The 26,509-nt window shown below is 37.3% G+C and overlaps 1 protein-coding gene and 1 long non-coding RNA gene across 2 annotated transcripts in view; one reads left to right on the top strand and one right to left on the bottom strand.

Moving 5' to 3' along the window:
• The window catches only part of cdh10a (cadherin 10, type 2a (T2-cadherin)), a 30,136-nt gene extending 22,721 nt beyond the window's left edge, over positions 1–7,415 (bottom strand). The window contains exon 1 of the mRNA XM_082172244.1: positions 7,326–7,415. The gene's annotated coding sequence lies outside the window, so the exon portion shown is untranslated. The remainder of the gene's footprint in view (positions 1–7,325) is intronic.
• LOC309500614 overlaps positions 1–26,509 on the top strand; it is a 552,694-nt gene that overhangs the window by 447,922 nt on the left and 78,263 nt on the right. The gene's annotated exons all lie outside the window — the stretch shown is intronic.

Raw genomic sequence — 26,509 nt, 5'->3', positions numbered from 1 at the left:
CCCCCCTCACAGTTGTCATGAAGGGCAAAATTAGCTGTATAGACCAAAGCCACATAGAGATCCAGGCTGTAAACATGTTTTTTTCTGCTGTAAAGTTGGTAATTTTAACATGGGGGAGATACAGATTTAACACACTTCTGCAGCCAGTGCAAGCGGCCAGTCAATGAATTGCAGTTTAACTCACTTCCGTGTTGGTTTCAAGAGAAGAGACGGGGAGGTTGCCGATTGGTCATGACAGGTGAAGTGAAGTTTTTTCCCCCTAAACTCTTTGTGAAATAGTTATATGGCATGAACCAAAACCAACCAACAAGGTGAATCACAACATAGGAAACTTTTTTCAAAAACTTTTTTTGAAAATCGGACAAAAAGACTAAGGTACAAGACTATGTACTGAATGGCTTTAACGAGAGAAAGAACTACAATCCCATCAAGCACTGTGAACAATATAATAAAAATAAAAATGGAGAAATATAAAACTGTTGATTTAAAGATGTTAATATGTGCTTATGTGTTGCTTAAATAGCTGAAGGTCTGTAAATGTTGCCAATAAACCTGATTTGCAATGGGGTTTGAATAATTTCTATTACAACTGTGTATATGTACAGTACTGTGCAAAAGTCTTAGGCACATTAGTATTTTTACCCCCAACATTTAAGCCTATCGTCTGGTTCCACTGACGCATGCGCACAGTAGAGGTTTTGCGACAGCGGAGAGAGAGAGAGAGCCCCGGTCGCGCGCGCACTCTCTCTCTCTCTTCGGAGCCAGACGAAAGTGTAAATAAGACTTCACCGTCTCCAAATTAAGCGCTGTCTTGCTCTCTCTCCCGCACGCATATTAATCAAAATAAAACGACATTATGGTAAAAGGTCGGAAGACCAAAGTTTCATGTGGAGCATTCGGAGATTTTTTTTTCCTGAATTACCGCTGGGTGTGAATTGTGCTAAAATACGTTGCCTTATCTTCTCTGAAATGCGTTCCGCACATTCAGCTGACATAAAATTACTCTCTAAATAAACGAAAAAACCTATCCAATGATTTAATGTTTTCTGTGTTGACACTAACCTTGTGGGATGTCCATGTCCTAACTGCTGGGATAATCACACAACCGTATGACACGTCCAATTCGCAAACTAATGACTCCTTTGAACCGATTCATGTTAATGAATAGTTAAAACAACTGATCTATTCAATACATTGTTATTACTGATAAAGTGCAAACCTGCTTATATTTAAATAATGGAGAACAATATTGACATTGATTATTGCACAACACCGGCATTCTGGATAGAGACGTAAATGAAGTTGGTGTCGTGAACCTTTGCGAATGCGTAGTAAAGTATAACCTGTGGGGGAAAAGGCGTTTTAAACCTTATTTTGGGGCAAAGTCATCAAACTTTTTCAGCGATTTTTATCATATTTTACTGCTGTTTCTATACATGCAGTTTTTATGTCCCGGTGACCAGTGAAAGTGCAGTTCTGACTCTCTGCCCATTCATTTAGATAGGAGCCTGGTCTTGTTAGTCCGAAATAGCTGCCCGGAGGCGTTGCCAAGATGGCGGCCGAGTGGCACGACTTGCCTAAAAGGACTTTGAAACGGCCCAGTGCGACATCCGACGGGTTTTCCCAGATCGCATCACATATCATCAAACAATGATGTTACTACACATTTCTTTTCTAACAACTCAGTGCCGTGTTATATCAATGAAACATTCAAATAAAGTCATTTGTTTCAATGCATTTTGAAACATTCAAATAAAACGTTATTTGTGGAACGCATATCAAGTGTAGCGGTAGTTCTGGCAAGTCACGATAGTCAAGCTCGCATCGGCTGACTCTCAGCTAATTCATGTCTACCTATAGGAATACGACGTCTATCACCATATTCATATATAAACTCCTTCAGTATTATCAACATCTATAGCATTTCTCAGGAGCTAATTACGCACATTACTCCATCCCCAGCTCCTCCTCTCGTCCAGTCAGGATTTGGCATTCTGATTCCCCTTTGAATCAGACTAAATTCTCGAATTATGTTGTACATTAAAATATTGACATTAATGATATCTGCAATACATTTTTGTTGGTTCTGTTCTGTTTACCCTAAGGGGGGTTATTTGCTGCTCTCCCTGCTCTTATCCATGCTAGGCTGCATGGATGCGCAGGGAGTTCTCGCCCAGAACAGAACCATACCGCCAATCCAAACTATATGCCAATAGTCAATCTTATTTGATGATAGTGGTCCTGACAGAAATTGATGATTATTGCCTGTCATTCACTTAAGTTAATGTTTGTGGTCACAGTTTCTTTCGCGGATCCTTTATGTCTGATATGACTGACCAACATTAAGCAGCCTACATCTTGGATAAGATTTGTAAAAGTTCCACACCTACAGAAAACATTACAGACATGCATAAACACGGATATGTTCTACATGTCTAAAGTATATAGAAAGAATAAACCAGTCTTAAACTCCTTGATTTTTACTTAACTTAAAATATAATCTGAATGCACAATAAACTATAGTAAAAGTTATTTACATCTCTAATCAGAAAGGTTTTTGCAAGTTTGAATAAAATTTTGTTTAATAACATACGTGCCACAGGCATGCACAGTATCGCCAACTCGCTCATCAGACTCCTTGGTAATCCTCGACAAACTTCGACAGCTGGTTGAACCGGCTCATTCGGGTTTTTTTAGTAGGATGTGCTACTTCGGCTTGTGCGTCTTGCGTCATCCACCCATAACTAAAGCTTGATTCAGTTAGATTATTGAACCGGCACGACCGGTTACTTGCGATAAACCGGCTCAAAAGAACGATTCTTTCAAGAACTGAACATCACTAGTGACCACCCTTTTTGGTTAAAAAAGCTTTTGTCTTTGGTACACTTGACTTGCACATAGTCTTTCAGGTAGGTTACTTCAAGCGTCTTGGAGACTGTGCTTAGTATCCTTGTAAATAGTGTCTTAAATTAGTTAAAACGTGTTAAATGAACGAAACCTGCTGCTGTCATTAATGTTAATCGAAGAACAAAAGACAGAGAAAATCACTCACTGCTCTTGACTAAGAGCTGCAATAGTAAAAACATCCTAAATAGTAAAAGCATGCTAAACGTTTTTGAGAGAGTTCCACCTTCCAGCTTTTCATATGCAAAGATGTTAGCCAATCATAGCAATGTATGTTTACACTTAAGTCTCACAGCAGACACGCCCCTTCAAACAGACCGTTCAAATCCGAGCACTAAAAATCAGGGTAGGAAAAATGCCTTTTATTTCTAAATTATGACTTTTTTTTTATGTACAAATCATACTAACATTATAAGTGCACCCCAGTGCACCTTCATTGATAGTGCTTTGTAAAAAGATGCCATTACATTTTTTTGTTTAATATTAAAAATGTAATATTTTATGTTGTTTATGTTACTTTGTTGTTTCTACATTATTTTGGAGATTCTGTGTGAAAGTATTAGAATATAAAATACTTTAATGTTAGTTAAAACCTTTTAACTAACCTTTTGTTCTAACCGTCCTTCGGATGAGACGTTAAACCAAGGTCCTGACTCTCTGTGGTCATTCAAAATCCCAGGATGTCTTTCGAAAGAGTAGGGGTGTAACCCCGGCATCCTGGCCAAATTTGCCCAGTGACCTCTGTCCATCATGGCCTCCTAATCATCCCCATATACTGATTGGCTTCATCACTGTCTCCTCTCCACCAGTAAGCTGGTGTGTGGTGGGCGTTCTGGCGCAATATGGCTGCCGTCGCATCATCCAAGTGGATGCTGCACATTGGTGGTGGTTGAGGAGATTCCCCCTTCTTTGTAAAGCGCTTTGAGTGCAGAGAAAAGCGCTATATAAATGTAATGAATTATTATTATTATTAGTTGTGATTAATCGCGATTAATAATGGAAAAATTCGTGATTAATCATTTTTTTTAATCGATTGTCAACACTAAATACACACACACACACACACACACACACACACACACACACACACACACACACACACACACACACACACACACACACACACACACACACACACAAATGTTTAAGTAACTTGAGAGCAAAAGGAGACTATTACATTATTTGTAGTGCTCATGGGAGTGGGCAGGTGCTAAAGAGTTCTTTAGATGTGATTTGCTTGTAGCAAATCTCTGGTGTGTGTGTCTTTGCAGAATCGTGATTAATGTAATTTTTCAACCAGGAATTGCACTGTTAATTATGATTATTTGAAAAAATAAGTAAAAATAATGCAGGCTGTGATGGCTTTAACAAAAGCATATGTCAATGATTAACAACATTGTAACTCTCATTAGTTCTGTCTTTAAAGGTTTATTAATTTTTAACAAGTAATTGTTAAAAAAAAATCAATTATAAATATATTCATATTGCAAATGAATGCAATTTTTTACTTCTGGAACCCGACTGTTGCAATGGAAATGTCAATCCTCTGAATGTCTTGATTGACCAATCAGAAGCAGGTATTCCAGAACGCCCACTTCATTTCTGACCTCTACCATCTCAGAACATTCATCACATTCCAACTTCCTTTGTCTTTGTGCACTGTAATTTCAGATCAACCAATTTTCTGTCAATATGAAAGGAATTTTCAATAAAATAGCTTCCAGTTTAACATTTTTGCAGAGTGCTTAAAACTACACGTTATACTCATCATTCAGCATGACATCAGGCTATGGCTGTGTGTGTAAATGTCTTTTTGACTGTTTAATATCGTTTAATAAAGTGCTGTGTATTTCCTTGTTAGTCTTGCCCCCGGCTGGCATAAAAACCATTTCTGTTTTGTAACATGTAATCCACTTTGATTATTATTATGATTAAATGCTGCAGTTATAATTTCAACTCTTTCCATGAACCTTATTAGAATATTAATCCTAGATGTGCACCGCATAATAAGCAGCCTTTGACATCTCATGAATTTTAAGGTATACGTGGTCAGTGAATTGGCCAGGGAAAGAGAAAGATGGGCATTAGATACACTCTCGGGCAGTGTCATATATCACCTATTAATTAGCATTAATGCCCGTAGCTCAGAGTCAAGTACATTTAGTCCTTGTATCTAAGCTATCGTGGAACCAAATCTAGGCTCTCTAATGACACAATGAAAAAAATTAACATTTTTGCCTGAATTCTGGTGCTATACAAGTTCATATGCAAATCTAATAAAAAAAAAATGACCATATGTCCTTGCCATATGTTCAGCAGCCTAAATCACCTACATAACTGCATATATTTAAGCGTTAGTAAAAAATATTTACATTTACAGGGACTGAAGGCACTCTTATCCAGTACTTTAACATTTGACACTAACAACAAGCCACAGATGCAACAGTTTCCACTTGGGGGAGCCCAAGACCTTTTTCTCTCCTCTCTTCCCTGTATGAATCTCCCCATCACTCCATACCTCATCCTGGACGGCTCTCACAGCTGGCCTCTCCCTTGCAATATTAATGCCCTGTCTTCTTTGTTTTGAAACTTTGGTACAGATCAGATATGCACCATGTTGATAGCCTGCCTGGAGGACCGGCTTTGATTCTGCCAGGTTCACAGACTCAAGGCAATCATTTATACTCTGAGTTATTAGACAGAACACTTTCTCTGATTTCGTGTGGCTCTGAGAATGTAATGAATTCAAAAGCAGGAGCTGACGGAGGTCCTGTCTGATTAAAAAAATGATGTGTGTTGTCAGAGAAGGGCAAAAAGGAAGGGAGGGCTGCTCAATACACAGTTGCGGATACTAAAAATGCTCACTAACAGTGCTAGAGGTTTAACTGTTATGACATTCCCACTACAATTCAGATGTATTCAGACTAGAAGAACAGTCCTTGACCTCCTAAAATGCCTTTTTATTGGTCACTTCCTCAGGTCAGGGTGTAAATGTTATTATAGTACCTCCCTGAAAAGAAATACATTGGTTGGATCTTTCACCTCATTATGAGGCAAATTGCCTCACATTTTGAGGCGGAAAGAAATAGAGGGAGATGATATCAGGAGACAGAAACGGAGGGAGAGAGAGAGAGAGAGATGCCCTGAGTGGAAGCATGTGGGGCTTTATCTCATGATTTATCTCTGTGTTGAAAGGCAATTATACATGTGACACTGGCTCAAAGGAAGTGTGCGCTTTAATTTGTGTGAAACAGTCATGCCATTATGTGTTCATGTCAGATGTATAAATCAAAGTTTGCATATTGGCTTGAGTTCAGAAGTACCAAAACCTGAAAAATCTGATCTAAGCTAAAGTCTAACAACAAGAGTGGTTTACATAGTCAATGTGCAAGGGTGTTTTTAGGATAAAAACGTACACACAGACAATAAACAATCCTTATTGGCGATACTACACTCAGAGTGATTTGTCTACAGTCTCACATTTGACTTCCACAGTCACAAGTGGTACACACAATTGAAATGAAAGCTGCAAAACGCTCATGGTTGTCCATCCTACATGAACACTTTAAACACAGAGCGCTGCTTGTGCAGGTTTAGTGTTCCAGCTTTGCCAACATACTCCAGAATCTGCACCGCTATAGCTAAAACCCTGGGTTAAGGATCACAAACAGAGACAGTGGTGCATGAAAGCAATTTCCCTGCGTTGACATTGATATGTTTTATGTCAAGGATCAAATACGCACACAGACCTCTAAACACGTGTGCACACCTCCTTGTAAAAAGCGACGGGGTGATTAAACGCATAGGGATAGAGGAGGATTTTAAGAAACTTTAGCTGCAGTGATGACTCCTGTGGGTGGTAAAGTTAAACTATATGTGCATTGGTTTAAAAAATGTCACGCTTTGTTTGCACATAAATAAATGTAATTATATATCCATATATGGATATTTATACACACACACACACACAAGTATAAACAGCATTTTCAATACTTGAATATATAATCCAATTAATTACAGCAAATTACAATGACAAATGAAATCGGTTAGAAAACATATTAGATAGATGGATGGATAGATAGTGCACAAATCAAAGGGGCAGATGACTGGCATTTCATGTAAGATCATATGACATGTAAGATTATATGGCAGATCTGTGGCATTATGACAGAGGGCAAAAGCTATTCAAATCTATTACATTAAAAATCAAGTCCATGATGAGGTTGTTGAGGTTGTTAAAATGGAAAAATGTAATTCAATGGAGATGGAAGCATTCCAAAGTATTGTGGTTTAGATTTGAGTTTCGACTGTTGTCAGTTCCACGGCAACATTTTGGAACTAGTAATACAATTGCAATGCTTTTTCCATGCTATTTAGATTAGCTGGCGTTATCTGAAGAGTAAAAAGCATAAGGCTCTTACCTTAACAAAACAGCCTCCTGTGCTCTTCTGAGAGCATGTCATCCTCATGGAAGTACGACGCTGGCTTCTATGCTCGCCTCTTGGCAGCGCTCAGATTCCAAGACTGACTACAGTTGTGTGTGAGACTCCAGCTGCCTCTCTCTCTCTCTTTCTCTCTCTCTCTCTGCCTCACTTACACATAAAGCCCTCTCTCTCTCCAGCTCTATCCTTTCTTTCTTGCTCTGCTGGACAAGGATGCAGTTTGCAGAGGGGAGCAGGCTCTGATTGGCTGCCATTCATAAGATTGTGATTGGGGATGGAGTTGACTGGGGGGGGAGGGGGGAGACCAGTGTTGGCTACAGACCAGGGCATTGAAATGAGGACAGTGGGTTTAACACAGCAGGCATGATGACTTTCAAGAATTAAATCTTGGACTAAAAACATTGGTAAAGGGCAGGAACCCAAGGCATATCTGTGACACGTTAAAAATGGCAAATCAGAAATCAGCCTAACAAAGTTTTGTAGGGGCAGTTGTTTTCATCGCACACATAAGAGCAAACAACTGTTGGATTTTTCTGCTGAATACAGAAATCAGATTACTCAGAATGCAGAAAGGGCAATACACACACACTCATACATGTGTATATATATATATATATATATATGAAGAGTTCAGATGCAAAAGCCTCTAAGTGCCATCTGAAATTTTCTTCTAGAATGATCATTTTTATCAAGCTCGTATATTTAAGTTCAGTAATTTCACTTAAATTACAATTAATAGGTAATTTCCATTGCCATTTAAGTGAAATTACTGAACTTAAATATACTAGCTTGATAAAAATGATCATTCTAGAAGAAAATTTCGGATGGCATTTAGAGGCTTTTGCATCTGAACTCTTCATATATATATATGCATATGCATATGAATGTATGTGTGTGTGTATGTATATTGTCAACATTGATGATAATAAGAATTTTTTCTTGTAAACCAAATCAGCATATTAGAAAGATTTCTGAAGGATCATGTGACACTGAAGACTGGAGTAATGATGCTTAAAATTCTGCTTTACCTTCACAGGAATAAATCAATAAAATATATTAAAATATAAAACAGTTATTTAAAATTGCAAATATTCTACAAATCTCAACAGTCGAGCCTACAGCACAAACATTAGATGATTTTCCCAGGGAATGATAAAAATGTATACCTTGAATGCAATGTAAGCCGCTTTGGATAAAAGCATCTGCCAAATGCATAAATGTAAAATGTCAACTATATGTACATAGAGTATGTGTGCAATTATATAATTTAGAATTCAATCTGAGCTGAATGTTTAGCATAAGACTATGAGGATAATATCTAATACTGAGGTGATATGAAAAAACTGAATGTAAAATTGAAAGAATGTTGCATCAAACCGTGCGTCTACTGTATGTAGATTTTCTCCAACTACAAACAGTATAATTCATACAGATCCGCTTTTCACTTTCTTTGTACAAAATTGCTTAAATTTTACACACAAGTCCTCTATTGTATGTATAGCATGCAGTTTCAGGATAAGTGTCACCGTGGATAAGTGGTGGAGATGAGAGCGCATTGAATACATTCTGACTGTCTCTGAGCTAGAAAGAGCCAAGGTGGGGATGGCAAATAAAGCTTTTCATTTGAGCCCTGCTTTGATGTGCTATATGAGGTGGATCAAAGACCACACTGATGTGTCTGTCCTACGGCACTGATGCTAGGAGAAATTCCAGTCAGTGTATTGCAAAATAATAAACAAATAAGTTTGTAATGTGCCAAGATTAACATTTGTTTTGACTTTTTTAACAGTCTCATCATTTAAAGTTCAAAGGATGCGTATTTCAGAATAAAGCTTGCTAGTACCAGAATATTTATTATATCTAACCTAAAAGAGTGAAGATGTGCAATCCGTTATTTTGATCTCAATGTTTTTACAATAGAATGTATGTTTCTGTTTCATTCTATGCGCATTGCGCAGTTTGCAACAATAAGGATCATTGTACGCACTTGAGCGCAGATAAACTTTAATTGCCACAATCCAGGTGCATGCTTCAAGGCTGCTAATGTAACTGATTTAATATATGATTCAAATGAAACCTTGCTCCTTATTTATTGCTTTGCTTTTGTACATTGATTTAACTGTATCCAAGGACTGTATCAATTCAATGGTTTCCTCACTATATCAATGCACAGTTGTAGTCTCAAGTTTATGTCATGATCCTTCAGAAATCATTCTTTTATGCTATTTGGTGTTCAAGAAACGGTCCTTAGAATTAATGTTGAAAACAGTTATGCTGCCTGTTAGTTTTGTGGAAACCATGATACATTTTTTTCAGGATTCTTTGATAAATAGAACGTTTTTGTTGTTGTTGTTGTTGTTGTTGTTGTTGTTGTTTTGTTAAAATGTTAGTCTTAATTGTCACTTTTGATCATTTTTATGCATCCTTGCAAATAAATGTATTGTTTTCCTTGAAAACATCTTACTGACCCCAAATTTTTTAATGGTAGTAGTGTATACAGCTTATGTTTTATAATATCCCTGATCATTTCAGTCAACCCACAACAGTTTTTCTGGCATATTTGAGCACCGATTGCATTGTGGACCTGCCTCAATGTACTAAAGGATGGATCAGTGCCAGCTACTGTTTATTGGTCCCAACGGCAAACCTGCAACCTGTGAGTAAGTGTTTTTACTCATTTCAAATATGAAGAGGGTGATGCATAAGACTTATGCATAAATTACCTTAGCAAAAACGGGCCCCTTTAGTTCTAAAGGTTACAGAGAGGATGGAGTATTGTGCAAAACTAAATGATAAACTTGTATTGTGGTGGAGAAAAAAAAGAAACTTGTGAAAAAAATGCACAGATATTTATAGGCAAATGTCATAAACAAAACATGCTTTCCAAGTGATGCACAATTTCATCTGGGGTGGGGTGCGCAACGAAAAAAACACTGGTCTAGATGAATTGACTCGATTGTCACTGTGGAGTTGGGTCTGCACTTAAAAAAAAATCATCTTGGAAAAAACAGCTTGTTACTGGTAATGCTACATCATTTTATAAACTGCTGTAATGTTACTGGACAATTTACTAAGGTTTAGTTTTTATTAGGCTAGAATAGATAAACTCTGGTTTGAAGTAACTAGCTCATTTTCTCTTGGAAGTGCTGTCAACGCAGAAACATGCTACCAAGAACTGATGACAGATGGATGGTGAATGAAATGTTAATAGATTCAAACTGCTTACCCCATGTCTGGGCACCATTACAGAGATAGCAATGCGAAAGCATCAACTGCTAAAATGATTGAATGTCATAGTTAAAAGTCAAAAGAAAGACAAAATGTGTAGAGAAAACAAAAGCTAAATAATAACTATATCCCTCCTTATTTTGGTTCTTGGCATATTGCAATGTTGTAGCATGTGTTATTTCATACAACGCCTCCTCCTTTTCCTCCTGACAGTACCACGCCTCCACCTCCTTGTCTTTCTCCCTGTGTGCCTTCCCTTACATTACTCTTGGCCAGTTCTTCTGCCAGGACTAATGATTGCACATGGGCAGTTTTTTTCACACCCATGGACCTGTTAACATTTCTAGCCAATGCATAGATATACAGTACGTTCATAATATTAGCATTCTCTCATGTTTCTTGCACCTTTTGCAGTTTATTGCAATGTCATTCTAACCACATCCATATTGTAAGCAAACTCATGAACAGTTTCACTAACATGGCCTCAAACTGTTCCCTCATATGAGTGCTGGCCAATGCATATTTGCATACTTTGTGACGAATGCACTAAATGATGGGTTGCCAAGTGTAACCTGACTAATTTTGTGGACTGAATTAATCATTGCACTTTATACATTTGAAACACATTAAGACAGAAGGCTCTTGCATTTTGTCAGCGAAAATGTGAAGTCAGCACTTAGTTTTGTGCATACAACTCTAAAACTAAAAGCGATTTTGTTCATGAATTTCTTCTCATTTCATGCACATAAGGGTGAATGAACTTCGTAAATAAAAAAAAACAAAAAAAAAACCAGCACATCACAAAATGCTTAATCTGACTCATAAAATGAGATACATATTTTGTCTATTATGTTGACATGAAACGGAAGTTTCACCAAGTACAACATGTTCCTGGATAAACATCTTTGTTGATCCTGGAACAACATTCCAATCATCCAATCAGATTTGAGGGACAAGTTTATGTCAAGTTTAGGCTTACAACCAGGGTTAGGTGCTTCTACACCAGTATAATTCACCTATCATTTCCCTCTGATTTAAAGGATAACTTATGGGTGGGGTTAGGTTTAGGGGTAGGGATATGGTTAGGATAACATTTTAAGCAGGAATGTTGTTCCAAAATATGTTAACCCGGGAATGCGTCTAATTTGCGATAGTCTTTTCTTGCCTATTTCATGATCTAGACCAGATGTTTTTTTTTACTTTTTGATGCCAAGGACCCCCAAATGTGATCTTGCAAGGGATCCTAAAATATAATGGCATCCATATATTTTCATGTATAAAGACATTGTACATGATGTACAGAGATACACATTAAATAAATTATCAGGTACAGTAGGTTTATTTAACATATACATTTATTTAACATCTTTTGTTGTTTGAATAACATTAATGACTCAGACAGTTATTTTAGGCTGCTGTCACTTTAAGTGAATGAATCTAATATGCTGACACACATCCGGTTTTCACCGAGCTGTTTATGTTCACCATAATCGACTGTATTTACGTGAGATAGTCCACATGATGGGCATTTTGACAACTGTCTGTATTTGGCCATTCAGGCGCCAAGAGAACTGAATGTGGGATTGCGCGTTGTCTGTGAGAGTGCTTCTGTTGTGTCTGTGTGTCATCGAGATCTTTTTTCACAACTTATTGTGAATTTTTTCATGATAAGTCAGGACACTAAAAATAAGTCTGGATGTCTGGTCACCCTGTGTACACTGTACAAGATCAGGATTTGCAGTATGCAAATTTCATTCAACGCAGATTTCAGAGCCGCAGTTTGTGCCATTACCCGATTAACCTTTATTGAATTGGACATGTAAACAGCACAGAGAGCATACGTGCAAATAAACAGCGCTGCCATCGGCACAGTTCATTCTCTTTGAATTCCCCTTATGATGCCGTTTTGAACCCTGCATCTATCATTCTTACTGTCCAACATTATCTTTCTAAAAATCAATAGTCTTGATTTATCAGTTTAAAATTGAGCCGGAATGGAAATGAATGCTCTCATGTGACACTGAGCTTTTCTCATCAACAGGTTGTGGCGGCTTTGCATAATAAATTGCAAGGCTTAGCAGACATGGCCAATTGATTAGCAAATTAAGAGGCGTTCGGTTATGTGTGCACAGACAAAGGCGTGTTTGGCGCCTGGCAATAGGTGTCGAAGATTTTGACTGATTGTTATTATTAGTGAATTTCAGTCACGCAGCACGATTTATCAGCACCGCTGTAGCATCCTGCTGACAAGACCTCTTCCTCTCCAGAAACACAGCATTAGCTGTGGATCTGACTCACCCTGTCTCTCCCCTCCATCCTGCAGGGCTTCACGTGAGGCTGTTCCGAACAGACTGACTGAATGTTACTGCCAGATTACTTCTGCTCGATTCTCATATTCATGCCGTAATGTTTGCCGTCTGTAAGGTAATACAGATATTTAATATTTGGTGTGAACAACCAATTACAGATGTAAATTCATAAATCGGGCTGATGAGCATTGGGCTACATTATGTTTGATGCTTAAATTTGACATTTCATGCCAGGGCTTAATTATATTAGAATCTGAGGCAATCCTTTCACCACAGAGGAACCCCACTAAGATCCCAATACTCCATTGATTGAAATGATAATTGTCTGTTTGCAGAAAGAGCCCAGGTGCAGTGACATTTTGCCGGTTTACCATGAGCATCAGAATTGCCCAATCAAGGCAGTGCTCCAGCTGACAGGCCTGGTGAGGAAATTACTAACACTTGAGCAACAGATGGCTTTGGCCTCCACACAGTCTGCGTGGCCATCATGGATGCTTCATTTGGGAGGGTTTTGGAGGAATTCTCTCTGTGCCGCCAGCGCTGGCTTTTTAATACAGATTGTGGTTACAGTTTCATCAGTGAGGGGTACAGTAATTTAACAAATCTATTCGATATTGTTGAAAATATGATGGAATATCACAACACTTAACGCACATCAGTAATATACTAAGATATAAACTGTTGCTGCTCAATTGTATGCCTGAAACTGACGGAAAATGTGTTGAGGAGATGAAAGGGCCTGGCAGACTCATTTTACTCTCGTAATCTGATATATTTCTGAGTGGCACAGGATACTCAAGAAAAAATATAGAGCGGAACTGTCTGTAATTGATTAAATCATGAAAAGTGGGCTTACTTGGAGAATGGAGCCAGGTGGCTGGTGCGGGTGGCTTTTAAAGGATTGGTAATGTCACCTAAAAATGATCCGCATTCAGAAGTGAAGTAAGTACATTTTTAAGAAAGAGTACGAAGACAGGCATTTTTTCTCTAAAATAAAATACACTGATGAATTATGCACAATAAGACCTGGAAAGTGTATTAAGAGAGTAAATAGGGTCAATTTCATGTTGATTTCCAGTATGGACACAGCAGGGAGTGCGGTGCTGGGGACTTTTAATTAGGTGAATCTGAAAGGAGGAAACATGTAGACATTTTGATTGAATGGAGAAATACTGTTTAGGGAAAGACCTGTAGATCTTTTGTTAAACAATTTATATGGACAAAATGGGGATGGAACTTTTCCCATGATCCAAGATTTACAACCATTTGTGTGGAATTTTGGTTGCAAATTATTTTTGTAAAAAAAATGGTGGATTAAAGACAAATGAACAAAAGTCTAGATGATATAAATTTGTATTTTTTTATGATGCAATATTGTGACTTCTTTGTAACATATTATGATTATATTAATATTCATATACAGTTTAAGGTATGCATATTCATACAATTTTAATTCTTATGTATACATTACCATTCAAAAGTCTGTGTGACACTGAAGACTGAAGTGATAGTTCCTGGAAATTCAGCTTTGCCATCACAGAAAGAAATTACATTTTAAAATATATGAATAGAAAAGTTGCGTCATTTGCGTGACATTTACCAAAAGTGTTTGGACAATCTGACTCTACTGTGTTCTGCCCAAGGTGCAATACATTTTTTTAAATGTTTAAAGTTGTATACCCATAATCTGTGCCCTTGTGTTGTAGGGTAATGTGAGCTGTGTGTAATGTAGTGATTAAATCAAGCATCTTAGTGGTCGATCAATCCTCTCTATTTTGCCCAGCTTTGAATCTGATGCTAATAGCTATTTTTGTCAGATAGTGTCTACTGCTGTTTCTTAATAGTTCAGGGCTGATGGTTTGTTCCATCTATTGATGCACTCAATCTTGGCACTCTTTTTGCAGATACAGGTACTTCATGGCAGGAACAGAGCAGTATCAGTACAGTATATTAAAATGGTCTAATGGATTTTTATGGAGAACGTATGTAGGCTTATTACAAAAATGTGCCTCTAACTACAATTCACTGCAGTTTCCAGGTGAAATAGGCACTCGTGGCAGTTAAACAGCAACAACTTTTATTCCTATTCACAAATTATGATAATTTACAGGGAAGATTATTGATTAATAAAGACTTATTTTTTGTGCGTTTCCTTGCACAATACTATGTTATGACCTCACTGAAGAACACAGCCCACAAATGATGTAATCATTTGAAATGGTTCCCCTGTTTGTGTGGAGTTGGAATTATGTCAACAAAGATTCTCTGTGGAATCTCACATGCCTTTGTTTTGAATCCGGAATACAACCCCATCAGATGCTACCGCTGATGTGAAAGCTCAGAGAATTCTGGTCATAGTCACACGGTCAGGGATTAAAGTATGTGTACAGCTTAAGGTTAAGGTGGGCCGCACATGGGAGTGAAGAAAAGGCTACATGTGTGAATTTGTGAGAACTTCAAGGGCACTAAGGCGGGTAATCCCTCAGTGGTTTCTCTGCTGGTTCTCAGAACCATGAAAAATCTTTCAATCTTTTAGGGAATCATTGGGAATTTTCATGTTCTCCCAGATGGAGGCAGGGTGGTGCAGCCTGGCAATCACAACATAGCCCACTCACACCAGGAGCTCTGGGGGATTTTGTGCACATCTGCTGTTCAGCATAGCTTGCCCTTGCCCTAAGCGTCCTTCACTGCATGCTCTGATGGTGGCTCATGTAAAATGTGGGGGTTGTCCTGTATGGAAGATGCAACTTTGAGTTTTGAAGAGGTGGAGGTACCTACTTCTAGTACTCTAGTGCGATTACGGCAAGGTCAGACCCATCTTCATGGGTCGAGGGGGTCATCCAAATGCATAAACCGATGGCTTTGTAGAGAGTTCTGCAGTCATCTGTTCCTCAGCAGACTCAGGCTTTTAGACAAGGTTATTGTGTCAGTCACTGCGTAGGATGATAAAAAGCCTGTCCTCACTTGAAGCGAACCACGGGCTCTGCCGGCAATGCTTGCCCCCATTATTATGAGAGATTCCTCAGAGATAGAATGAAATCTTTCGTTATTGACCTTTTCAGTCTCTGAATGTTCTATGATGTTGTTGCGATGCTTTCTTGAAGGCGCTTCAGATGCTCTCCGGCTAAGCTGAGGAGTTAGGGGTCAGAACGGAAAGCCACTTTATATTCTCCAAGGCTGTAATTTACCTGTCTTTGTCCTTAGCAATATATAAACTTCATTTACGAAGAGTTTTCGTGAAGGGAGTTTGAAGATAGGTGACAAATAATGTCTACTTATTTATTGTGCTTGTTATCATAATTTCTGTTCAAATTGATACAGGGTCAATAGCATTTAGGGGTGTAATATATAAAGAAGAAAAAATTACATTTAAAACAAATGGAAAGATCTTAGAAAAGTTATCTTTGTATTCATGTATTTGAAGTCAATTTAATGACTCCAAGAATGTCATGTGATGTAACCAAAGAAAAACCAATAGCATATTTTCCTTGAATCTTGAATACATACAAGTGTACACATCTTAATTGTTATTTTCATATCGCTACGATATTTTGAAGAATGTGGGTAACCAAACAGTTGACGGTAGGTATTGACTTCTATGGTATTTTTTTCAATACTATGGAAGTCAATGGCTAGCGTCAACTTTTTGGTTACCACATCCTTTCACACTTGCTAAATCAGATCAGATTTCAATCGGATATGCACAACAATTGGATTTGGACTGACAGTCTGAACGTTCAGAGCCAAGATCTTTTTTCCTGTATATAACAATCATTTTCTTCATTATGGTTTTTTTAGGGCAGTTGTGTTTTACTCTCCAAAAAACCCTGAATTTTTAATTTGTCAATTTAAAATGTGCTGCTCATAGAAGTGGTGTATTCTGTCATGGTATGTTGGAATTGCATTTTTAATGTAAGCCTTTTTTAATTAAATTAATACATACGACAAAAGAATGAGTGCCACATTATTAACTGACCCCAGATTGGACTGTTTCCGATTGGTGTCCGAAACCATTGTGGACTTTATCGAGTGCACTCATTCAATCCCACAATGCAACGCGATAACGAGTGCACAACTGATGTACGCTCAATGGCTGGAGAATACCCATAATGCACTGTGAGAGTCATGCCGAATTAATTCCCGCATCTGACCAGAACATGGCGCCCACAGCTGAATCATCTTCATACAAACCGCTGGTCCAATGTGGCTGCAGCGTAATATCATACAGGTATAAATTCCTTTTTACTTGATTATTAAATTGTTTCATTAAGATGTTATACGTGCTAGTTTGAATGACAGATTTCAAGATAAATCTTTTCATTGCTACTGGAGCTGACAATTTGCAACGTTTTTTATTAAACACCAAGCACAATTTATGCAAAAGCTCAGCAATTCCGGCGCACTCAGTGTCCAATTTCACTCACTCCTTTTCATTCACTCCTTCAAGTGGACTATATTTTAGTTTAGAGGGCGATTTCGAACACAGCCCAAGAGTCTGTACCAGTTACTCGTGTTTCATGTGCTGAATCCAGGCGCCTGTAACTACATCAATATTTCACACAATGCATGCTATGTTTAATAGTAAGATTCACTACATAATGACCCTGGAAATAATCACACCATTCCAGTGTTAGTCCAGCTGAGAATGAAATTGCTTGCACCTCCAAATTACTCATTACTGAAATGTAGTTTTCTCGCCTAATGGAGGCACAAGGTCGGACATCAGGAATTAACTATGTTGAAAACTCAAAAGGTTTTATAATACACTTTACAGATGGGCTGCTTGCTCAAAACCCTGTATATCTTTCAAGGTTAGCATGCCAAAACAGATTTTACATTCTGTTCCACCTAAATGAATAACACAACTAGTTACCCTTCATAATAAGTCCTGTGGCACATTAAAGTATTGCAAGCAGATGACTTCATTGAATCTCTTCTACCTGTTTAGTTACAAATTAAATTAATTAACATAAAAGCTTTAACCATTTGCATAGCTATCCAGTTTTAATTAAAACAGCTTCAAAGTGTAAGTATTAATTTAAAATCTGATTACTGTATGAGGCTAGTAATGATAAGCTGAACTTTAAAATCGAGCCTAAAAGTAGTGCTACAAGACTAATTATAGATAAATGAGAGGACTAAATTGCAATAACAGTGGTGCATTTGTAGTGCGTAACATAAGCTATACAATAGAATCCTTTATTTATTGTTAACTTAACATTTCTATGTATTTACATAAGCTTGTGTTTTATACGTTTATGTCATGTTCTTTCCTAGTACTTAATGGTTTGCATCATGCAGTGCAGATTTTTGAATATCAGGATTTTCCAGTAATTTATCTTTATTTTTTCCTCTTTATCTTTTATTTGAAGTACACCCTGAAGGCAAGGCATTATCGAGATGAGGCTTTTGGTATGTGATGATCAATACCATTAATTGCTTGAGTTTATCATGCCCTTGATACATTTTTTTCATTAAAATTATGTTTATTATGTATAAGGAATGTGGAGGTTGAAATCATGTCAATGTGAAGGGAAGAAAAACACTTGTTGGACACATTTTTTTGAATGGACCATTCTCAACCAAAAAGCCTGATATGTCTTTCCATGGCTTTATTACTTGTCATTAGCAGATGTTTTTTTTTTTCCATCTAAAGTGATTTATATTATACTAATTGCATGGACACCGCCTCTGGAGCGTCCTGGGGTTAAGTGCACTTTTCAACACCACAATGGTGATCGAAGATCTCATTTAGTCTCTGGTTCATGGACAACGCTCCCTCTCGGCTGCACAAATGCACGTGTGTGCATTTCTGATGTCGCTCCCGCATAGAACCTAAGACAATCCGTGCAGAAGACAGAGTCAGAAATGTGTGGAAAGAAGTTTCTTGAGAGTGAGATTTCTATTAAATTAGAGCTAAACGAATAGGCAGCATTTCAGCCGGAGTCGATCCACATGTCTGCTAATTTTCAGTATGGAACTGAATCTGTGGGAAGTTTTGAGCATGGAAATATGCAGCACAGATTAATTTGTCAGATAAGGACAATCCTAAAAGAGGAGACTTTCAGTTCTTACAGGCAGAAAATGTCAGGATGGGTATAGTATGTTTGTACAGAGGCTGTCTCTCTTAATCTTAATCTCGGAAATAAAGTAAAAACAGTAATATTGTAAAATATTAGTACAATTTAAAATTACTGTTTTCTTTTTCAATATATTTTAAAATGTAATTATATTCCTGTGATGGCAAAGCTGAATTTTCAGCAGCCATTACTCATCAGTGTCCTATTTTGTGGAAACTGTGATTCTTGGATGAATAGAAAGTTTAAAAGAACAGCGTTCATTTGAAGTAGAAATCTATTGTGGCATTTTTATAATTGACATTCTTAATTGACAATATATGCATGGCAAACATGGAAAACATCACAACCTGCTGTTTTTTAACAACCATAAAAATAAGCAGAACAGAATTAATCTATTGTATAAAATATAATACAAATAAAAAATATAATTTTTTAGATATCATTTTATTAAAATATTTTATTTTATAAGTGTCGAAATCATGACGTGTATGTATGTTTTTTTAATTTATTTGTTTGTATCCAAGTCTTTAATAGAAATAATTTTGCTCAGAAAACAAAAAACAAAAACAAAAAACAACAACACAGGGAACAGGGAATTAGAAATAACCACCATCATTAGAAATAACGGATGCTATAATATTGATCGTCTTCATTCCCTTAAATTTCATTCCCTAATTGAGACTGCAGATAATTAATTCAAACAACATGCATTTGGTTTTGTTTTTATTTAAAATGGAAAGAAAAATATTTCTATAAACAATGTCTGGCCAGGAATTTGCTGTTTAATGTGAGATTATAATTGAGGTAGCCAATCAATGGTCTGAAGTAATTAGAAATGACAATATCCTCAATTTGATTAGAGGCACTTACTGGCGTTTTTCAACAGCATGTGCAGGGGGAGAGAGCGCAAGAGAGAGGCAGAGTGATTGGCTAAATAGAGTGCTTTCAGAGCAATGGGCTCTGCTCGAGAGGCTTGCCAGCAGAATTTAATGTCTGTAAAAAATTATTTTGATATCGCTCTCCAATACAACATTCTACTTTCATTTCTTCAAAGGATAGCATAACTGGGACATCTTGGCATTAAATGCAGATTTCTGCTGAGCAAGAGTGCAAAATCACAGGCTTTGTAAAGATTAAAGTGCACAGTAACCAAAACAGACTCACGACAGCTGAATCAGAATATAAGTCACACTGTCATCAATTTTGTTTTATTTTTTATTTTATTTTTGGAGTGTGTGTACAACCTATTTTGTACGAAGTTAGTCTGATTAATTATTACAAATAATACACAATTTTTTTTCTCAAGTTGAGCAACTTTTAACATTGACGGTCAGTACAATCACATGCATTTTTAAACTTTTGAGTTAAATCAGGCTAAAACAGTTAGGGGCCATTCACACAATGGATTTTTGTGGATAAAAATGCAAGACAGTGCAATGGAATGGGTGGGGGGAACCACAATGTCTCGAGTAGGGTTGTCGTGGTAACAACATTTCAGTAGTCGTTACCAATACCATGTTGCGGTTCTCAGTAACCAATTTCAGTTTCTTTAAAGAATTTTCTCCCATTTTGTCTCATCTGTTGGTTAGTGTTGAGGAAAGTTATTTTTAAAATGAATGTGTTGGAATATTGCATTACTCCCTAAAAAAGTAACTAATTCTGTTACTTAGTTACTTTTTATGGAAAGTAAGGCGTTACGTTTTTCTCATCTGTGCTGGGCTTGCTTGTTTGTTTTTTAATAAAAAATTATAATATTTTTGGCCAATTTAAAGGCTCTTTCACTCCAAAAGTGAATGAAAATGAATAAGCCTCAGGCTAAAGGAAATGCAAATTCCCGCCTGTACAGTAGAAGGCGCAGTTCAAACAAACCTTTCAGCTGTGCTGCCATTCTGGGTAGCAGAAGGATAGGATGCAGGAGAAGAATGTTCAACACTTACTTCAGTATTAAAAATAAATTGGAACACAAATGTGATGTTTAAAGGTACAATATGTAAGAATTTTGCATTAAAATATCCCAAAATCTCAAGGCCAGTGTTATATATTTTGTTAAGTTGATTACTTACAATATCCCAAATGTTTCCAACTATTTTTAAATCGTGAGAAAATTGCGATTTTAACCAAGGAAACGGGGCGTTAGAGCAGGGGGGAGCTGGGAGTCGCCAGTCAATTGCGTCATATCCGCGTCACCCTCGGTTTCCGCTCGTACTGCGTGGAGTCCTGGACAAATGCGAAAGTTGTAGTTGTAGCGTCTATCAAGCTACAAACTTTAGATTGTTTCTTGCAGTCGTTATGGGACACAATTATTCTTTACCGATTGCAGCTGGTTCTGTCGACAAAGCATGCTTAATTTTATATTTTCCAAATGTAGCATTCGGTAATAGTTATGTTTATGCAAGGAAAGTATTATTGCTTTAGATTTGTGTTTAGTTTATTGACATTGTTTATCACGTCTGGTGTTTATGGCCATGTAAATAAACATAGCATGTGTTATACATAAAGATTAATCAGTATTTTGGCAAATGATGTGGGCATGTTCGAATGTACTTTTACAACAATTGTTTAGAACATGTAAAACTGCGCAGCGTTATCACAACAATGAATTCAACAAATACAGTAACATCTATGAAGTATTAAACCTTACTTTTCTTGCGGTTAATTCATTTTAATGAAATAAAAGTGTGATGAGGTTTAAGAGTCAGGACGGAAGAAGACGCGTCGTCGTGACTGGGACTCGTACTTTATTAAAATAAAGCAAAACAAACAAAAGCCGCGCACAACGTGCATTCACTGTGGCAACCGCGACGGCACAAAACAGTTCAAAAATGAGAGCTCGGATCCACCGGTTTTCTTCCTCTGCGTCCAATTTTCTCTCCAGTCTCTCTCTCGTTCCAGCGCGGCTTATAAGCGGTCTCTCCACGCCGATCACTGCAATAAGACACAGGTGCATTTGCACTTGACCTACTTGCTCGTCTCTTTTCTCTCCCATCACAGACCGCGCTGAACCACGCCAGCCTCGCCACTAAAAGCATGTCATTAAACGCAACATTTATAAAAACAGAACTTAGCCTCATCCATGAACATGATTTTTCGATTCCCGTCTGACTGATTTACATCCACGGTGGAGTTTAAAACGACAGTTCCCATCATTCCACGCTCTTCACATCGTCATCAAGCTACGCTGTTGTTGTTGTTTGGAATGTAGCGCCCTCTAGCGGCAAAAATTCTTGCATATTGTACCTTTAACTAAAGAACATTTTTATTATTATTATGGTTGAATTGGATCATCGGAGGTCAGCAGCAAAGACATTTATTAATAAAGTGAGGTTAAAGTCCCTGTAAAGTCAAAATTAAGTATGTGTTCTGAGTTTGTCACACCACAGAAAAAATGTGTTATTAGCCACCCAGCCAAATTTGAATGATAAAAAAAGCATCCAAGTAAATAAAATAAGCTATCAAAATCTTGAAAAAATGAGCAGTGGTCTCTGCTCTCAAACGCTGGGGGCGTGTCCGCTGGCTGCGCTGAAACCACGGCCACTCGCGGGAAAGTTGACTCGCGGGCACGCACTGCCGATGATGGCACCAGTTGTCGCGCGACGGGAGGATGAAGGCCGAGGCGGGAGATAGTCGGCTCGGCCCCATTCACCAGTAACAGCGGATTATCAGTGAATTCCAGATGTCTCAGACGAAAGTTTATAAAACTATCCTGTGTAAAATGATCACTACAGAGGCGGGTGTTGGTGGTGATCCTCAGCTCTCCATCAAGGCGGCTCTTCACAAAATGAAAATACATTACATACATTTCTATGCTGTAGAAATTTTTGCTGAGAGAAAAAAATCGCCTGCGAGCTCATATGACAGCAAAAATTGATGATGCTCGTATGGTCCCGGCTCACATTGTTTTAATTCGTCAAATAAAGTGACCTGTATGAGTAGTAATTCAGCACTCGCTACCATTTCATTAGAATAAAATAACGTGAATTTACGTGATCAAACGTAACTTTAGCAAAGTTCAGGGAAGGACGAGGCAGGAACTGGCAAACACTAAATGTAACTTTAATTGTAATAGACATAAACATAATGAAAGAAGCGGCAGCGAGCAACTATGGCATATAAGCATAATAAAAACAGCAACGCAACGAGGCCTGGTCCTCTCTCGCCCTTCACTGCCGTCATTGCTTCTATCCTTCAGGAGCTTCTCCATGGGACTCGTTCCGCTCGCACGGTTGACTAGCACCTCTGATAGGCCATTGCATTCACTCGCTCAACAGATATGATTGTGATTGCTACAATGCTCAACTCTTGTAAAAACATGCTGTAAATAGAAACCTTTGACGCTCAGAGAGTGCTCAAACAAACACGGACAAGAGCATTTGAAAGCAGCATCTATCAGCGGGTACCGAATATACCCAGTACTTCAGAAATTATGGTACCAGCAAGGTTTTTTTTTTTTTTTTTTTTTTTTTTACCGACTGGTAGTATCTGTATGTTTGAAAACTCTATCTAAGATGTGAGCGTAATTAAAAAAAATATCCGTCTAAACATTTACATAGAAAAACAATGCAAAAACGCATTCGTGAGCGGTTCCTAATTTGTCTTTTTTAAATGTAATATAAATTATTTTGTTTGTCTACTAGTCTGTTTTTTCCAAAGTCAAATTAGACCTACTGTAGATAATGCAATTAAAGCTTGGATTCATTCAGCATGTTTACAGGTAACCGCACAAAAATAGGCCTTAAGGCTTCATGTTGTGTTTTACGTTGTGTGTAGTTTCCGTTGAGAAACTAGCTAGCTAGCTTTTTTGTTTGGTTTTGTGTGCTATTGCCTGTGTTGTTATTGTTAACAAACTGTTACAGATATTTTGGTTAATTGAAACAAAATAAAATAGAAAACTTAACTTAAAAAAACTTTTAAAAGAAAATTTGAAATGTTTCCGTGGCAAGTAACTGAAATAAAATCTGAAAATCCTAAAATTGAAATAAAAAATAAATTAAAGCTAATAAAAATTAGAAAAACTAAAAAATGACTAAAATTGTTTTATATAATTATAATATAAATACTATAATATAATGTACATACATATTGTAATGTGTGTATATAAATACTATAATACTATATAAATAATACTAAAATAACACAGGCTAATATGATGCAAATAGGCAAACAAAGCATCAGCTTCAAAAATGTAATTACGCGTTGTCACATTGTGATAGACTGCCAGGAAAATTTAGTATTATTTGAATTCTCTTCAAATATTAGCAAGATATGCAATTCATTTGATTGATCAATCTACATATCATGTCATTAATGCGATTACAAATTTGAATCGGTTGGCAACCCTAGTTCAAAGACATTATACTGCTAAAGCACCATAAAATATTAGCTGTAAAACAGATGTTTTGAAGTCAACAGCAAAAGCAATCTTGCTGTCACAGCTCTCTCTCCAGACTGACATCTGACAAGCTTGTCAAAAGCTTGTCAAAATTCTAATCCTCAGTCGTGGCTGGCACAGTGTGTCAGGTGAAAATTAGGAAGCCCAATTGCTGTATTGAGATGAAAAGCTGCCCACCAGCTGCGGCCACTGGATCCATGATGCATGTTCGTTGAGACTGACAGTAGTTACATTGTTTACAGGACAGTGGAGCCAACTGCTCAGTCCTTTGCTGAAGCAACAGACGTACTCTGCTTTTGTGTAGTTGCCTCGGAGCTGTAATTCTTTGTGTACATAAGCCTTGATCTTAACGCATAGATTCGTCTGATAAGCATCGAGGAAGTGGCAGCAATATTAATGACCCGTCCGTATTCATATTCGGATCACGTATATGTCCAAGACAACATTAATGGCATGTATAAATGCCATGGGCAGCGGGTTGTTTCTTTCCACTGGTTGCTAAGTAACCTTGGTGCTGTAAGTGTGTGATTAGGTTCTCCTGAGCATCAAGTGAAAACTCACTGGATGCTCAGTGCATTTCATATTCCAATGTGAATCTCTTTATTTATTCTGTTGTTATTTTTAATGGAAGACTACTTTTTGTAAATAGAGTGGGCTACAAACCATTGAGCCCTATATTGAAGATTTAAAGAAAAATAAATGATCGCTAACCAAACAGCATGTCAAAACTTTTTGCTTGTTTATTTTATTTGAGAGGCTTTGAAAGTAGTTTAATTATAGCGACATATGTATAATATGTAGTGTGTTAGTAAATAAGTTTAGTGACTATATGTAAAATGAAAATGAAAAATAACATTTGTCATATTTTTCTCATTATTTCTTACAATTCATAGTTTTTTCAGAGAATTTGAAACTGAGCTTCTTAAAGGCAAAATATGTGTCTGTTGTCTTTTGTAGTCAATCATTGTGTCCCTTAAAACGCTTCTTTGATCACCAAAAATTACATATTTAAAAGTTTTTTCCTTTAAAAAAAAAAACTTTAAATAGCTTGAATGTAATTCACCCTTGCCTCATTTAGTATACTCGTTTCTATGAATATGCAAATTAGCCCTGCCTCCACTCACTCGCACCAGCTCAGAGATCCACTCGTTGACGCTCACACATTGACGTGATTGGTTAGAAGTTTGTGACGTCAAAAACACCAGCGATTTTAAACTGCGATTTTGAGATAATTTCAGACAATAAAAACTTGATTATAACCACAATTAAATTTCTATCTGTTCTGTTTAAAGTCCAAAGCTGCTTTGTGTGTATTTTTGAATTTCTGAATTGGAACTTTTCAATGAATCAGTTGTCTGAATGATTCAAATAAAATCTAACTGATCTGGTTCTCAGACTCATATGATCAGGTCACATTGGTTAAAAGCTCACCGAGGGCACGATTATCAGTGAACAATGTCTTAAATGTCCCTCTTTTCCTCAACGCAAATCTTGATTTCAGAAGAGCTGGAATGGAGTGTTTCTGCTTTTTCAGACTGTGACAAAAAACAGCAGTTTTAATGGGATGAACTGTGTTTAAACACAGCATGAGACTCTAATTATTTGTTAATGAACTTTGTGTCATGTTATCTGAATTTTGCAGCAGCCTGAAGAAAAGAAAAAGAAAATACGCTAGAGCTGCAGTTGAGGAAAAATATAATGCTGTTCTTTAAAACACAGCACTAAGCTAAGGATTCATGTGAGCTTTTTCAGCAGCAATACAGCAAAACACAAACACCACTGCAAGACTGCAAACTCTACTTTGCTCTTTAATGAAAAGGGTAATTTCACCAGCATTTATTAGTCAGAGTTAAAATTCTCAAGAGTACTGAGATGAAATATCAAGACTTTTTATCAAAGTTTAGCTTTCTTCAGTTCTGGGAAAGCGCTTGTATTTACTCGCTAAGAGCTGCATTGTTTAGGGACTCTGTGCATGAAGGACGCAGCAGTCTCTATGAGAGCTTGATCCTAAACGCATTGCTTGATCTTCTCAGTGTGACCTCGAGATTTATCCACACACAAACCATTGACTATTTCCCTTGCTGTCGAGTAATCAAAGTTTAAGACCGTAAGACAGCCAAGAGCCTATTAAGTCAATCGTTTGACGTTTAAAGGTCA

The sequence above is a fragment of the Leuciscus leuciscus genome (assembly GCF_965113295.1).
Source record: "Leuciscus leuciscus genome assembly, chromosome: 6".
NCBI classification, from domain to species: domain Eukaryota; kingdom Metazoa; phylum Chordata; class Actinopteri; order Cypriniformes; family Leuciscidae; genus Leuciscus; species Leuciscus leuciscus.
This window is presented reverse-complemented; position numbering and strand designations above follow the sequence as displayed.